The sequence below is a fragment of the Eurosta solidaginis genome, chromosome X (assembly GCF_040869045.1).
Source record: "Eurosta solidaginis isolate ZX-2024a chromosome X, ASM4086904v1, whole genome shotgun sequence".
Taxonomy (NCBI): Eukaryota; Metazoa; Arthropoda; class Insecta; order Diptera; family Tephritidae; genus Eurosta; species Eurosta solidaginis.
Genome location: NC_090324.1, coordinates 148,804,902 through 148,818,636, shown reverse-complemented (window position 1 = coordinate 148,818,636; position 13,735 = coordinate 148,804,902).

Below are 13,735 nucleotides of genomic sequence, written 5' to 3'. Positions count from 1 at the left end.
TGTATGAACGAAAACGGCGACCTTGTAACTGATGTCCAGAGAGTGCTTAGGTTATGGAGGGAACACTTCTCTGTTCTCCTAAATGAAGGCAGCAATTCACCGCGCAGAGATGAAGAACCCGATCCCGCAATCGATGATGATGGAATATATGTCCCCCCGCCCGATTACGACGATGTTAGAATAGCAATAACCAGATTGAAAAACAACAAGGCCATGGGCGCTGATGGATTGCGGAGCTATTCAAGTACGGCGGCGAGGAGTTGGTAAGGCGCAAGCAGTAGCTTCTTAGCAAAATATGGGCGGACGAGTGCATGCCCGGCGATTGGAATCTAAGTGTTCGTTGCCCAGTCCATAAGAAGGGGGATGCTGCAAAATGCACCAAATATCGTGGAATCAGCCTTCTTAATATCGCACATAAGGTCCTTTCCAGTGTATTGTCCGAAAGATTGAAGCCCACCGTGAACCGGCTGATTGGACCTTATCAGTGCGGCTTCAGACCTGGTAAATCTACCATCGACCAGATTTTTACAATGCGCCAAATCTTGGAAAAAACCCGTGAAAAAATAATCGACACACATCACCTCTTCGTCGATTTAAAGCCGCCTTCGACAGCACGAAAAGGAGCTGCCTATATGCCGCTATGTCTGAATTTGGTTTCACCGCAAAACTTATACGGCTGTGCAAAATGACGTTGAGCAACACCATCAGCTCAGTCAGAATTGGGCAGAACCTCTTCGAGCCGTTCGAAACTAAACGAGGTTTCAGACAGGGTGACCCCCTATCGTGCGATTTCTTTAATTTGATGCTGGAGAAAATTATACTAGCTGCAGAACTTAACCGCACTGGAACAATATACTATAAAAGCGTGCAATTACTGGCATATGCTGATGACATGGATATCATCGGCCTAAACACCCGCGCTGTTAGTTCTGCTTACTCCAAACTGGAAAAAGAAGCGGTAAAGATGGGTTTGATGGTGAATGAGGACAAAACGAAGTACCTGCTGTCATCGAGCAAAGAGTCAGCGCATATGCGCCTTGGCAACCACGCTACTGTTGGCAGCCATAATTTCGAAATAGTAAAAATCTTCGTTTATTTTGGAACCAGCATCAACACTAGCAACAACATCAGCACTGAAATCCAGCGAAGAATCAATCTTGGTAATTAATGCTACTTTGGACTAGGTAGGCAATTGAAAAGTAAAGTCCTGTTTCGGCGAACGAAAAGAATACTCTACAAGTCACTTATCGTACCCGTCCTGCTATATGGGGCAGAGGCATGGACCATAACAACAGCAGATGAAGCGGCTTTGGGAGTGTTCGCTAGAAAAGTTCTTCGAAAGATTTATGGACCTCTACGCGTTGGCGAAGGCGAGTACCGAAGAAGATTTATTGATGAGCTGTACGAACTCTACGCAGACATCAACATAGTCCAGCGAATTGAAACGAAGCGGCTGCGCTGGCTAGGCTATGTTATGCGAATGAAAGATGATGCTCCGGCCAAGAAGGTGTTTCTATCGGAACCCGCCTATGGAAGCAGAGGTAGAGGGCGGCCCCAACTCCGTTGAAAGGACCAGGTGGAAAACGATTTAAACTCCCTTGGTGTGACCAATTGGTGCCGGTTGGCGGAGCGAAGGAGCGACTGGCGCGCCTTGTTGGAAGGCCATAACCGTTTAGACGGTTAAGCGCCAATTAAGTAAGTAAGTAATTTGCAGATTTTGTGGCGGGTCGCAGTAAAGGGGCATATTTAATACTCACATGCATATAAGAACTTTTGGAAAAACTGGAACGCATATTTCCTACTTGCCGGCAATTAACGGATGGGAACTTTTTGAGAATAACAGAGAGAGTCAGAGAGATAGAGTGTGTGGAAAGAGCCACTGATCGTGGCTGGTGTCTATCAGTATTGACGACAGTGACGCTGCCAGCCCCCACGCCGACGCAAGCAGCGAATGCTACCATCAGCGACAGCGACCGCAACTGCAGCTTCACCGCCGACAACGCCGACAGCAATACCAGCGACGACGTCACCATCAATACAACCGAGCCCAAGGAGGGCAAAGGAATTAATATGAATCACTGTTTTTTTTATTTTTTTGATAATTTTGTATTTATACACTTTTTTTGCATGCGTCTATAGCATCTATATAGAAAGTTTATTTATAAATTTTTTTGGATTTTTTTTTATTGCTAGTTTTATAGTTTAAAATTTCCTTCGAACTTTGCTTTCTTCCATTTGTGTTTTTTTTTAACTTTTATACGATTTTGATACTACTATTTCCTTTTTTCTTCTTTTGTGTCGAGAAAACCTATCTCAAAAATAATTTTTCTTTTGAAATTTTTGTGGCCAATTACACCTTTGGCACCACGTGGTTCCACTATTGAAGCCAGCCCTTTCTTTTTGTTTCAGTGTTGGCTTTAGAGATTTTTTTTTGGTTCAGTAACACATTCACACGCGGTCTTATTAGCTTCTTTTATTTTATTTTTTTCTTATATTTTTGTTAGCGTTGAGTAATCTTTAATTAAATTCACTTCACTTTTTTGGTGTCTGACCGAATTAATTTCTATTTATTTTTGCGCCGCTTATTCTGGCCCACTCGACGCCCGCTATCGCGAGTGAGTGAGCGCGATATCAATAGTAAGAAATCATTGAACCTAGCTTAGGCGGTAAATGGTTTCTATGTACGCATAGGAAGGAACATATGTATGTAAAATTATTTTCCTCACAGCTCCCCCACAGCTTGCAGGCGCCTTCAATGCTGATGTGGTGATCAGGTGAGTGAGTAAAAGGTCATGTTTTTTTTTATGTCACACGTATATACATACATATGTAACAAACAATTTCTTTGCTATGTACATGCCAAGTACCTTAGCCTAGGTCAGGGATTTTTTGATTTTCATACACAGTAAATTTTTGATACACATATTCTTTTCTGTTGTGTTTTGAGATAATAGTATTTAAAGATACAAAGGGGTATCTTATATATGGTTAAGCCAAGTAATTGGCCGATACCACATGCATTAGGGTGCGCCTAAATTACTTAAAATTTTATTTTATTATTTTCTGTATCAATTAATTTTTGTTTGTTTCAATTTAATAGCTTTTTTATATACAATATTTTTTGGGTTAGGATACTTCTAACGCTGAATTGATAAGTTAGGTTAAATTTTAAATTAAACTACGTTTTTAAATAAGAAAATTAAATTTTTTTTCGAATTGCATTTTTTTTGATTGAAGAACGGCATTTTAAGGCAGTAGATTTATGCAAAGTATTTTTTTGTTTCTTTTTATAATGAATAAAAATATGTTTATAACGTTTGGTAATTTAAAGGCTTGAACATTTTATTTTTAATAATGGAGGGCTAAACTCATATTCTTTGGTGTGGGTGTTGTCCTTGGGTTGAAGAGGGGAAGTGAGAGGTGATGATCCGATAGACCTTTAGACAGACGGACTTGAGTCAGGCATGGGGGGCGTGGTAAGAATAGAGGGGTCACCACAGCGCTCATGGTTTCGCGTAAGGTACGCGAAGAGGGTGGGTAGACTCCCCCTGACTCTGGACGGGCCTTCTTTCCCTTCTCCTTCTTTCCGATATCCAATCCTTTTTTTTACTCATATAGGCATGAACCACATTTTTTTTGTGTACTGCCGGCAAGGCTGGTGAGCAAAACCGCACCCCATTCGACGAGCTAGCAGGGGCCTGCAACCATGCCACACGCCACCTCCGCCTTGCCACCAAAAGTCAGTTTCATAACAAACTATCTTGACCTTACGATAAATACTGATAAAGTTGCCAGAAGATTTAACTATGATACATAATAACTCAAATCACCCCCAACAGCATAAAAATGCATTAGGCATTTGGTACATAGACTTGAAAAAACACCTCTTTCACAAGAGGCATATAAAAGAGAGTTTGAAGTCATATATAACATTGCTGCAAACAACGGATATAAAAAAGCACTAGTAGATAAGCTCAGAAGGACGCATGGGGAACCAAAAAGAAATAGTGAAAAGGAAAATAATAACATATGACATATACTGGGAAAGCATCATATAAATTGACAAACTTCTTTAATAAATACAACATTAACATAGCGTTCGAAACATCGAACAATCTAGAGGATCCGTTTAGGAGCCACGGCGTAAACAAGCTTACCTGCGGATGACAACATAGTTACATAGGACAAACAAGGCGGCAAATAACAACGAGGTTCACAGAGCACATTAGAGATTACAACAAAAAAACACGCAATTCTAACATTGTACCAGAGTCTAACTTCGCGAATCACATGGCCGAAAATGAATGTTCCCCAGCAAACATCAATAAAACAGTTAGTGTCCTTCACATACAAGCAAAAGGCCGACGTCTCAATGTACTCAAAAAAATGGAAATCTACAAACAGAAAACATTCAACGGTAGAATAATAAACGAACAGATAAACACAATTTCTGACACAATATTCGAGGCTTTAAAACTTGTTTACAAGAAACAAAATAATCACACAGGTACAACAGACAAACACACAACAACAAAGAAGCACAAAATAATTAACGCACCAAAACAACAAACCCACAAAGAAGGTCAAACTTCTAAAAATTACGGACTTTTACCTGCCTCAGTCAGCCATACAAATCGATCAGTAAAAACCACCCTCCGTTCTGAATGAGCACACAGCACATACACATAAATAAATATACACAAGCATCAAATTTGACTATACCTGCTCATATACCTACGAATTATAAATACAGGCCAAACGACAACAACAGATCAGAACGAAAATCGGCACTGATGATGGCACAACGCCGAAACCGGTTTGTCTAGAAACCAAATTTGACAAGGGATGACGGAAAATCGTTCCAATATACATCATTTTTATCATCGGATCCCTTCGCCATCTTATACCCAGTAATAACAAAAATAATAATTTTCGAAATTCAAAAAAAAAACAGAAATTTTAAATTCTTAGTTTGTCCGTATTATGGAACGAACTCACCGCCGTTTTTGTGCCGGCAGTTGTCGTCGTGGCCGGCGGTTACGACAGGTTTAACTTGGTGGGCCTATATGAAGCGGCCTTTCTGCTGTTGTTCGGCTGTTATGGCAAGGTGAAATTCGTTGGGCCTACATGAAGCGGCCTTACTGCTCTTGTGCCGGCTGTTATGCCAGGTAAAATTCGTTGGGCCTATATGAAGCGGCCTTTCTGCTTTTGTGCCGGCTGTTATGCCAGGTTTAAATTCGTTGGGCCTATATGAAGCGGCCTTTGCGGTTGTTGTAGATTGTACAACCGTTGGGTTTTTGTCGATTCTGACACTTTTGCTACCGATGCGGAAGCCTTCGAAGACGTAGTCGATATGCTGGCTAAGCTAGGGACGGATGAAGCTGATAACTGCTATTACTGCTATTGCTACTGCTCTTATGGCTCGATATGGATTCTTTGATGAGGCCACTGAATAACTGGAAACAATTGATGAGGCAGGCGATGCTGATGCCGCCGAGGATAAACGTTACTGTGGTGATGCTGCTGCGTATGATGAAGAAGATGATCATGCAAATATGGTGTTATGTAGCTGGCTTTCAGTAGTAAGACAGAGTTGGCGTGTGGCATGGTGGCAAGCCCCTGCTAGCTCGTCGGACGGGGTGTGGTTTTGCGCACCAGCCTTAACAACAACTACACTAACAAAAAAGTAGGGTTCATGCCTAAGTGTTAAAAAGAAAAGGAGAAAGCTGAAAGAGATACAATAGACGTAAGGGGAACAGAGAGAGAAAGGAGGTGAAAGCACAAAAAGAAAAAGGTGGAGGCCTGTCAATTCAGGTGGAGTCTACCCACCCTCTTCGCGTATCTTACGCGAAGCCATGGGCGCCTTGCTGACTCCTCTAATTTTACGGCGCCCCCGAACCTGACTCAAGTCTGTCTGTCTACCAGTCTATTAGGCCATCACCCCCACGTCCCCTCTTAAGCCCAGAGCAACACCCACACCAAAGATCCTAAAATCAGCCCTCCACTGCAGTGATCAACAAACATCAACTCGTAAAATTCCAACTCGTTATAAACATATTTTTATTTACAATTTTTAAATTTAAACCTATCGCCTAATAAGTATGATTCCTCAGGTATTTTCACAAAAAAGGGAAATCTATAAAAGCTTAAGTTATAACAATTCCTTAATATAAAAATTCCAAAAATATAAATTATCCAAAAAAAAAAAATAAAAAAGAAAAAAAATTTGAAAATTAGTCGAAATAACAATATGCTAATCAAAAATCCAACGTTAGCTATCGCTTTAACAACCAATATACAAGCAGAAAATCATATATTATTTAAACTTGGTATTTGATACCAAAAAAACAATTAAACAAGTAAGGAAGGTTAAGTTCGGGTGTAACCGAACATTACATACTCAGTTGAGAGCTATGGTGGCAACATAAGGGAAAATAACCATGAAGGAAAATGTACCGAGGGTAACCCTGGAAAGTGTTTGTATGACATGTGTATCAAATGAAAGGTATTAAAGAGTATTTTAAGAGGGAGTGGGCCATAGTTTTATAGGTGGACGCCATTTAAGGATATCGCCATAAAGGTGGATCAGGGTTGACTCTAAAATTTGTTTGTAGGATAGGGTATCAAATGAAAGGTGTTAATGAGTATTTTAAAAGGGAGTGATCCCTAGTTCCATAGGTGGACGCCGTTTCGAGATATCGCCATAAAGGTGGACCAGGCGTGACTCTAGAATGCGTTTGTACAATATGGATATCAAGCGAAAAGTGTTAAGTAATGAGTATTTCAAAAGGGCGTGGGGCTTAGTTCTACAGGTGGACGCCTTTTCGAGATATCGGCATAAAGGTGGACCAGGGGTGACTCTAGAATGTGTTTGTACAATATGGGTATCAAACGAAAGGTGTTAATGAACATCTTAAAAGGGCGTGGGGCTTAGTTCTATAGGTGGGCGCCTTTTCGAGATATCGCCAAAAAGGTGGACCAGAGGTGACTCTAGAATGTGTTTGTATAATATGGCTATCAAAGGAAAGGTGTTAATGAGTATTTTAAAAGGACGTGGGGTTTAGTTCTATAGGTGGTCGCCTTTTCGAGATATCGCCATAAAGGTGGACCAGGGATGACTCTAGAATGTGTTTGTACGATGTGGGTATCAAATTAAAAGTATTAATGAGGGTTTTAAAAGGGAGTGGCGGTAGTTGTATAGGTGGTCGCCTTTTCGAGATATCGACATAAAGGTGGATCAGGGGTGACTCTAGAATGTGTTTGTATAATATGGCTATCAAAGGAAAGGTGTTAATGTGTATTTTAAATGGGCGTGGGGCTTAGTTCTATAGTTGGTCGCCTTTTCGAGATATCGCCATAAAGGTGGACCAGGGATGACTTTAGAATGTGTTTGTACGATGTGGGTATCAAATTAAAGATACTAATGAGGGTTTTAAAAGGGAGTGGTGGTAGTTGTATATGTGGTCGCCTTTTCGAGATATCGGCATAAAGGTGGACCAGGGGTGCCCTAGAATTTGCTTGTACGATATTGGTATCAAATGAAAGGGGTTAATGAGCATTTTAAAAGGGAGTGGGCCTTAGTTCTATAGGTGAACGCCTTTTCGAGATATCGCCATAAAGGTGGACCAGGGGTGACTCTAAAATGCGTTTGTACAATATGGGTATCAAACGAAAGGAGTTAATGAGTATTTCAAAAGGGCGTGCGGATTAGTTCTATAGGTGGACGCCTTTTCGAGATATCGCCATAAAGGTGGACCAGTGGTGACTCTAGAATGTGTTTGTACGATATGGGTATCAAATTAAAGGTATTAATGAGGGTTTTAAAAGGGAGTGGTGGTAGTTGTATAGGTGGTCGCCTTTTCGAGATATCGGCATAAAGATGGACCAGGGTGACTCTAGAATTGGTTTGTACGATATGGGTATCAAATGAAAGGTGTTAATGAGTATTTTAAAAGGGAGTGATCCTTGATCCATAGGTGGACGCCGTTTCGGGATATCGCCATAAAGGTGGACCAGGGGTGACCCTAGAATTTGTTTGTTTGTTTCAATATGTTTCGCCATAAAGATGGACCACGGGTGACTCTAGAAATGGTTTGCGCGATATGAGTATAAAGTGAAAGGTGTTAATGAGTATCTTAAGAGGGCGTGGGCCTTAGTTCTATATGTGGACGCCTTTTCGAGATATCGCCATAAAGGTGGACCAGAGGTGACTCTAGAATTTCTTTGTACTATATGGGTATCAAATGAAAGGTGTTAATGCGTATTTTAAAAGGGAGTGGGCCTTAGTTCTATAGGTGGACACCTTTTCGGAATATCGTTATAAAAGCATACCAGGGTTGACTGTAGAATGCGCTTGTATAATATGGGTATCAAACGAAAGGTATTAATAAGTGTTTTAAAAGGGAGTGGACGCCTATGGGTGGACGCCTTTTCGGGATATCGCCATAAACGTGAACCAGGGGTGACTCTAGAATTTATTTTGTACGATATGGGTATCAAATGAAAGGTATTAATGAGTATTTTAAAAGGGTGTGGGCCTAAGTTCTATAGATGGACGCCTTTTCGAGACATCGCCATAAAGATGGACCAGGGTGACTCTAGAATTGGTTTGTACGATATGAGTATTAAGTGAAAGGTGTTAATGAGTATTTTAAGAGGGTGTGGGCCTTAGTTCTATATGTGGACGCCTTTTCGGAATATCGTTATAAAAGTGGACCAGGGTTGACTCTAGAATGCGCTTGTACAATATGGGTATCAAATGAAAGGTGCTAATGAGTATTTTAAGAGGGCGTGGGCCTTAGTTGACTTTAGAATGTGTTTGTACGATGTGGGTATCAAATTAAAGATACTAATGAGGGTTTTAAAAGGGAGTGGTGGTAGTTGTATATGTGGTCGCCTTTTCGAGATATCGGCATAAAGGTGGACCAGGGGTGACCCTAGAATTTGCTTGTACGATATTGGTATCAAATGAAAGGGGTTAATGAGCATTTTAAAAGGGAGTGGGCCTTAGTTCTATGGGTGGACGCCTTTTCGGGATATCGCCATAAACGTGGACCAGGGGCGACTCTAGAATGCGTTTGTACAATATGGGTATCAAATGAAAGGTGCTAATGAGTATTTTAAAAGGGCGTGGGCCTTAGTTCTATAGGTGGACGCCCTTTCGAGATATCGCCATAAAGGTGGACCAGAGGTGACTCTAGAATTTGTTTGTACGATATGGGTATCAAGTGAAAGGTGTTAATAAGTATTTTAAAAGGGCGTGGGCTTTAGTTCTATAGGTGGACGCCTTTTCGAGATATCGCCATTAAGGTGGACCAGGGGTAACTCTAGAATTTGTTTGTACGATATGGGTATCAAATGAAAGGTGTTAATGAGTATTTTAAAAGGGAGTGGGCCTTAGTTCTATAGGTGGACGCCTTTTCGGAATATCTTTATAAAAGTGGACCAGGGTTGACTCTAGAATGCGCTTGTACAATATGGGTATCAAACGTAAGGTGTTAATAAGTGTTTTAAAAGGGAGTGGGCCTTAGTTCTATGGGTGGACGCCTTTTCGGTATATCGCCATAAACGTGGACCAGGGGCGACTCTAGAATTTGTTTGTACGATATGGGTATCAAATGAAAGGTGTTAATGGGTATTTTAAAAGGGAGTGGGCCTTAGTTCTATATGTGGACGCCTTTTCGAGATATTGCCATAAACGTGGACCAGGGGTGACTCTAGAATGTGTTTGTGCGATATGGGTATCAAATTAAAGGTATTAATGAGGATTTTAAAAGGGAGTGGCCCTTACTTGTATATGTGAAGGCGTTTTCGAGAAATCGACCAAAATGTGGACGAGGGTGATCCAGACCGTCATCGGTCGGGTACCGCTAATTTATTTATATATGTAATACCACGAACAGTATTCCTTCCAAGATTCCAAGGGCTTTTGATTTCGCCCTGCAAAACTTTTTCATTTTGTTCTACTTAATATGGTAGGTGTCACACTCATTTTACCAAGTTTTTTTTCTAAAGTTATATTTTGCGTCAATAGACCAATACAATTACCATGTTTCATCCCTTTTTTCGTAGTTGGTATATAATTATGGCATTTTTTTCATTTTTCGTAATTTTCGATATCGAAAAAGTGGGCGTGGTCATAGTCGGATTTCAGCCATTTTTTACACCAATACAAAGTGAGTTCAGATAAGTACGTGAACTGAGTTTAGTAAAGATATATCGATTTTTGCTCAAGTTTTCGGGTTAACGGCCGGGCGGAAGGACAGACGGTCGACTGTGTATAAAAACTGGGTGTGGCTTCAACCGATTTCGCCCTTTTTCACAGAAAACAGTTATCGTCCTAGAATCTAAGCCTCTACCAAATTTCACAAGGATTGGTAAATTTTTGTTCGACTTATGGCATTAAAAGTATCCTAGACAAATTAAATGAAAAAGGGCGGAGCCACGCCCATTTGGAAATTTTCTTTTATTTTTGTATATTGTTGCACCATATCATTACTGGAGTTGAATGTTGACATAAATTACTTATATACGGTAAAGATATTAACTTTTTTTTTTAAATTTGAATTAAAAAAATTTTTTTTTTAAAAGTGGGCGTGGTCGTCCTCCGATTTTGCTAATTTTTATTAAGTAGACATATAGTAATAAGAATAACGTTCCTGCCAAATTTCATCATGATATCTTCAACGACTGTCAAATTACAGCTTACAAAACTTCTAAATTTTAAAAGTGGGCGGTGCCACGCCCATTGTCCAAAATTTTACTAGTTTTCTATTCTGCGTCATAAGTTCAACTCACCTACCAAGTTTCATCGCTTAATCCGTATTTGGTAATGAATTATCGCACTTTTTCGATTTTTCGAAATTTTCGATATCGAAAAAGTGGGCGTGGTTATTGTCCGATATCGTTCATTTTAAATAGCGATCTGAGATGAGTGCCCAGGAACCTACATACCAAATTTCATCAAGATACTTAGATTAACAAATATAACACCATTAATTTGGCCCACACAAAACGACCCCACATCATATTCGATACAGCACTAACACAACAGCCAGTCACAAAAGGCTATAGCAACAGACCAACCAACAAGTTCAATACAGCATACATCATATTCGATACAACACTAACACACTAGCCAGTCACAAAAGGCTATAGCAACAGACCAACCAACAAGTTCAATACAGCATTGACACAACAGCCAGTCACAAAGGGCTATAGCAGCAGACCAACCAACAAGCTCAGCAACACAACGGGCAAGCACAACACTTTAATGCCAACACAACAAACTAACAAATCTCAGCAACGCAACGAGCGTTCGCAACATCGAACAGCAACCATGGCAATGCAACCATTCGTGCCAGCAATACCAAACAAAGCAATAAAAGGAGCAACAAAGCAGGACAGAAGTTAGTTAGCACGGAGCTGTGGTCGCGACCAGAGCTACTTGTGGAGCGTCCCTTGAAGTTGTCGGTTCTACCATGCGAATGTGGCCTCAAGTGGTGAATGTGTCGGTTATACCACCAAACACCGCTTGAGACCTCGTGAGCAACGGCACCACCACAGTGACGCGCCCCGCGAGGGACGTTCCTAACGGGAAACACACGCCGACGCAGGGCGTCACCAAACACATTTACACACACACAAGCAACAACCATCGAGGCTTCATAACGGGACACGAGTACCGTTGGCCCACCACGCAGTATAGAGCAAGCATACAGTGAAACGAAAAGAACAAATATTTCTTCTTTTGATTACGTAAAATTTTTCATTTTAATTATAGTGTACGTACATAGAATTAGAGAAATAAAGTGAATTTATATGAAAACGATTTGCACGGTGTCCCAAATTTACAAATCTATTGTAAGCGAACCTTGGACACGGCGAGTATATCCCTAGCACTTATTGAAGAAGCGCCGGGACGGAAAAAGCTTCGTTACAATACCTCAAAATTTAGTCAAGTTATCGTGTTAATGGACAGACGGACGGACGGACATGGCTCAATCGAATTTTTTTCGATACTGATGATTTTGATATATGGAAGTCTATATATATCTCGATTCCTTTATATCTGTACAACTAACCGTTATCCAATCAAAGTTAATATACTCTGTGAGCTCTGCTCAACTGAGTATAATAACAGCTTATATAAGTTTAAGCTTGAATGGTTTTCTATTTTTAACTAGTATGTAAGAAATCATGTAGTTATCGACATGTAAGAATTGAAGTAGATTATAGTCAGAGCAAAGCATTTATCATACAACAAAGGCATGTCTCAATTGGGTAAATCCAATGTCAAGGGGTTGTGTTCGCAACCCTCTCAAAGGGTTTCCAGCACAATATATAGTTTCTCCAACCCACTTGTCAACTCACCTAACCGTGGCGGATCCTGTTTCATTGTCAACCGAGGCTCTGGCGACCCCAAGTTCCTCATGGAACTAGGGGTGGAGTAGCGGGATGGTCTAGAAGATTTAATGTGATTATATAAATCGTTCCTGAGATGGTCGAGCTAGTAGTACCTTAATAGTGTTTTGTTACCTGAACGTACCGGATCTATATCCGGCAAAGGGCCATCAACATCGGTAACACTCCCCAAAGCCTTCGGGGAGTGTCTTTATCGTTAATACAACAACAACAACAAAGCATGTACTTTTAGACTGAATGAATTAAATAAATAAATAATATGCGCGCACAAAGAAATGACTAATTTGATATTATTGACAGGTTGACTTAGCACATTGTTTTTTTAACAGCACATTTACACATCATTGCCCACAACACTTAAAAATGAAAAATTTAAATAATTTTTTTTTGTGATCGATGTATTTTGTATTCAGTTTTAAAACTGCATTAAAATACAATTTTTCAAAAAAAGTGACTTAGCACATTTTCACATTCAGCTCACGATATATAAGTTGAATACAAACATAATTAAGAGAACTTAAAAAAAATTGCTACGAACTAAATGTAAAAGAAAGGATGAAGTGAACAAAATAAATGAGTATATGATATGAAAATAATAATTGATAAAAATTAATAAAAAAATTACAAGAAAATTTCAACGTTAATATTATAATAATAATCAAATAAAGAAGGTGAGGCAAATTAGTGCAAAAATCCATACAAAAAAAGAAAATTCCAATAAAAAAAACGTGTATTCAAATGCCCTTTTATGCCCTCCTTGGGCGTTCGATGTTGATGGCGTCGGCGATGGTCGCTCAGGGTAATGATGTATGCGGGTAAGTATTCTGACCCGTTTCCTTCGACCCGCCACAGAATTCTGCAAAAGAAAAATACCAAAATGATGAAAATCAAAATTTAAAGTTGGTGTTTTTGTACATGTGTATATACCTCACATAGCCATACTTTCCCAAGTTCGGTACCGAACTTTGGCTTATATGTCTATATGTCTGTGTGTACATATGTATATCAAATGCAATGAAAATTTAACTTTATTTCATATTGGCCAACCCTCTTGTTCATTTTAATTTTAATTTAATTGTATTTCATTTATATTTTAGAAGAAGTTTCTTTAGGCTTAATTTTTAGTTTTATTTTAAATTAATTTAATTTAGTTTAATACCAATTTCATTTCAAAGGAAAATATTTTATTTATTTCAATTTCTAATTTGTTTCCGATCGGTGTTATGTAATTTACTTTTGATTTTACTTTTAGCAAGTTTACTTTAAATTAATATTGATTTTTTTTAAATAAATTTAATTTAATTAATTTTGG